Consider the following 4,970-nt stretch of genomic DNA (forward strand, 5'->3'; position numbering starts at 1 on the left):
TCGGGTGTTACATATATCCGGTTAGAAAATTCTAGGAAGGTAAAAAGTTTTCTTGCGACATATTTTTTTGCGAACAAAACAAATAAATCACTAGATAAATAAAAAATGACATGATTCACAAAAAAAATCAGAAAAATCATCTCGATGATTCGTTTTTACAATAATTTTGTAGATATTCACTAAAATTATCGTAAAAATGAATTATTTTTTGATTTACTTAAAAATAAGTCATGAAGGTGTTCTTTTTTCGAGAATTTTTTATTATGAATCATCTTACTTTTGAATTATCAAATGATTTATTTTGTTTGTTTGCTAAAAAGATATGTATATAAACAAATTATTATCTTCCTATTAAAATTTCATTCTTATATGATATTGGTTATATATATATATATATATATATATATATATATATATATATATATATATATATATATATATATATATATATATATATATATATATTAAAAGTTCACTCGTTATTTATTAAGTTGTAAAACAAATAAACAATTATTTATTCATTTAATTAACAATAAAAGGGATTTGAGTTTTATTAAATAATGAAGACTTTTATTAAAAGCCTGTAATTTTCATAAATATTTTCAAAAATAAAGTGAGACATTGACAGGTTATTTACTTAAGTGACAAGGAACAAATAAAACCTAGAGAGCTCCTCTTGGAGAAAACTTTAGCCATTAGACAAACTTCTAACATCTCTTAGTGACGTGACCAACAAGCAAGAAATGGAGAAGGTTTTGTTCTGTTTAAAGTTTAGTAACTTGTGTTCATGCTTTATATGGATAAATCATTGATGATTGTCTATTTTTGATAATTCTTCTCCATTTTTAGGTACAATTCCAAACATTCTAAGACTCGGTTAAATTCTCAATTTGTTCTAGTCGGATCAATGGCTTTGGGATTTATAAAAAAAACTTTAAGTTGTTAATGTTTATGTGGTATCAAAGACAAGTTTTAGAACTTTAAATCACAATAAATATTTTGGATTTTTATTGCTTTTTTTATTTATTTATCATTTTCTTGATGTTCTTTTGGAAATAGTTAAAAAATAATTTCATTGCTTAAAACTATTGTTGAACTAAATGTTTTTACCTTTAACATGGTATTCCTATTAATTCTCATATCTTACAAGTGTATCTATGACTTACAAGGAATTCGCATTAATTCCCACCTCTTACAAGTGAAAGCACCTCTTACAAGTGAAAGTTTTGTTGATGATATCAACAACATATTGATCTAACCATGGTCCATATACCTAATACTTAAATTCCCCGTTCTTTTTCTATCAATAGTGCCTTAAAGTTAACCATGTCAACCTCCATATATTTAAATATTGTTATCTTCATCTACCATGTAGTCATTATCCTGATCAATATAAATGCAGATTTTTTGATCATGGTGTACATCCATTGTATAATTTAGTTGACCCCTAAAAGGGGATGCAATTCTTAAACTCTTGAACTAGCTCTTCTTCTACAAGATAATTAGGTTGAAATCATTCGTAATAACATCTCTTAATGGAGGATGTTATTTAGTACCAACATTTCCCTCAGGTATATTATCATCATATTTTAGTGGGTTAGGATCATCAATATCCATCCTGTCTAAGCATAAATTCTTACCGTATGAACTTTCATCTCGATATTACTTCCTCAGTATTCTCCTTCTAGACCCTGATGACCCTAATTAACCTAACCTTACCCTTTAGAAACATGAAATGATTTGTTGTACCATGTTCGATGTACACCTTTTATGACCTTGTTATTACCGATGTATTGTGCAATATTTAGGACATCATTTTCATGTCCCTAAGATCTTAGTCCAAAAATCCAACCCAACATGGGGCATCCCGAACTAGTAACATATTACTGGGGGTACAATGTATGTATATTAAATGCGACTTATACACTAAAAATTCATTTATACACTTAATCTCCCTCCATGATGGATTTCCATGATAAACAATGTGAGATTAGCCTTTTTTTTTAACAAAAACACAAATGACTTGCAAAGGCTAGTCAAACAAGCAACACCCTCTTTTTTGTTCTAAAATAGACCACTTATATTTTCAAAAAGTTATCACGCGACCACTATCTATTTTTCCAGGGTATACTAAAGTTTATAATCTTTTGCCCTTACATACATACATCTATATTGATATATCGATGTCAAACTTAAATGTTTGTTTGTTATTTTTGTTAAAAATTCATTCGGTTTCGATTTTTATGATTTAGTTTTAGTTTTTTTGGGTTGAAAAGTCATTCAATTTTGGTTTGATATTAGTTTCAATAAATAAATAAATAAATAAAAACTGTATAGTTTTCTAACAATTTTTATTAGAAACTAAATCATAAAAAACCAAAATATCATGATTATTCAACCCAAAAAGGTGAAACCAAAACAAAAAAACAAAAAATAAATGATTTTTTAACAAAAAGAAGTTGTGGTTTGTCATTGATGTATGTTTATACTGTTTATTTATATAAAATAAAAAATTATAAATTCTGATATATTTATTTTTTCGATAAAAAATATTCTTAAAAATTAAAAATAATTACAAAAAAGATAACGGTAGCAATAAAACTTTTTGAACATATGCTTATTTTTTAGAACAAAAACGAGGTATTACCAGTTTGATCGACATTTATAAATCATAATGCTTTGATATAACGTTCATAAAAAATGAGCGTATCTTTTAAACATGAATTAAACCTGGATGGTTAAACTGGAAAAAAAATATTCTTATATAATTAACTCTTCTTATAGTCTATATTGAATACTTTGATTATTTAATATTGTATTAACTATGCAAAATTGTTAAAATTTTACAACCGGATTCTTTACTTAACTATATAATACTTATATCTTTTTTAGAATGGCGATAATAAAAATAAAAAATATATATTAAAAAATATATATATTAAGTTGATCTAAAACGTTTATTTTTAAAACGAAAAAGCTATTATGAATAAATTATTTTAAATGCGATCTATCTTTCAATATATTATAAAGTAGACCATTCACTAGATATGTTGGAAAAGGCTTTCGCGTAACCGACTTACCAATTTTTAAATCTATTTTTATTCACGCAAATCAAGGAATGACACGTGTCTAAAACCGGACCCAACGGTTTAAAATGTGAAGACCGGTTGATTTTCGATATTTCTCCCATTAACACCCTCTCGCTTTCGGTCATGGAGAAATCGAAACTTGCAAAGCCGGAACAACGACCTCCGTTCATGACGCCGGAGATGATGGCGGCTTTGCAGCTGATCCAGCTCAGCGGTGACGCCGATGTCGATATCCACGGTCACGAGCTTCATGATTCCACCGGAGACGTCCGGACGACGACGAACAGAAGGAGGAGAAAAGAGGTTGGTGATGACGGTGAAAGCGAAGGGAGTAGTACCTCCGATATGACCTCCGCGATGCGATTTCTTACTCCGTTGTTTCACGACGAAGACGAGGCCGACGATGTCGCCGGAAGCAGAAGGAAGAGGAAGAAGCTCCGATCTGTCGTTGAAATCTACGAGATAAGTAACTACTAGTGTTAATTTAATTAAGACATAAATTAGGGCTTGTATAGTTGTATATTGCTTTCTTCACGATGTTAATCGTTGAACATTTCTGTCTTCTGAGTTGTTCTTCTGCTTTTGCTGCAAGTTATCCAACAAACAATGCTTCAAAAAGCAAGTTCGTTTTAATGCAAAATAATTTTAATTGGAGTAGAATAGAGATTCTGAAGTTAAATCTTTCGTAATCTCATGTTTCTATGCTATCTGATCCATACGTTTAATCCATTGAACAAGAACAATTTGTTCAAATTTCGTTTTAATTCATATTTTAAAAATATAATGACTGCTAATACGAACAATGACTTAGTCTTATTCAGTTAATTTGTATATTAGTATATATCATTCGCTCTTATTCGACGTTCTTAATTTTTTTTACTCTTGTATTCAGTTTTTCATATCAAATAAGCAATATCTGTAATCAGATCCTTGTATTTTTATGCATAATGTAACGATTAAAATTAATTTAATATCTAAAATGTTTTGTTTTACGGTTGTAGTTAAAATGGAATGATAATGATTTACCTAGGCAATGCATAATATGAAAATGTTCATTTACTTAATAATAATACATGATATGGTCTTTAGCGCGTGACGTTGCTGTATATATATAATATATTGTGATTATGTGATATGGTGGATGGAAACTTTTATGAGACTTAATCCCTTATCTTGGTATTAGAAGGATCTTCTTAAATCTTCTTCCTATTCTTTTTGTTAGTGTAAACCCTAATACTAAAACCGCTGACCTTCTTTCTTCTTATTCTCACATATATCGGACAAAGTCAAGCTCCACATTTACTAACAACTTTTCAGAAAAACCATATTGGGTTTGGTGTGGGTGATCATCTTGACTAGTCCAAAGGAAACCATCCAGCCACTACGGATGCTCAATCGGGTTGATTCTATCGTCAAGAGAAGACATGGATATTTATGGCACCACCGCACCAGATGACCGTGAAACGTAATGCTTATGTTGCTCAAGTGAGGATGAATCTCGAGAGATTGTTATGTGATTACAAGTATACGGAAGTTATCTAACTAGATAGTGCACAAGGATTAAAACGATTGCAAACCTCCTTGACAACATTGACTCCACAATTTAAAAGAACTTGTTAATGTATACTACTAATGGTTTGTCCACGAAATATGACTATGCTTGCTAGTTTAATTCGTTATTGTTCTCATCTTTCTAATTTTCTCGAGAATAGATCCATGTTGCTCCTCGAGGAATAGAAGCTTCACATGCTGACAACTCATGCTCTCACACGATACTTCTTTCTGAAAATCTAGGGAAACTCAAAATCAAAGTCGTAATACAAATTATAGTATGATTATCTATTTCAGTTTCATTATAACATCATGCTAGAATAGGACTAA

The sequence above is a fragment of the Lactuca sativa genome, chromosome 9 (assembly GCF_002870075.4).
Source record: "Lactuca sativa cultivar Salinas chromosome 9, Lsat_Salinas_v11, whole genome shotgun sequence".
Classification (NCBI taxonomy): domain Eukaryota; kingdom Viridiplantae; phylum Streptophyta; class Magnoliopsida; order Asterales; family Asteraceae; genus Lactuca; species Lactuca sativa.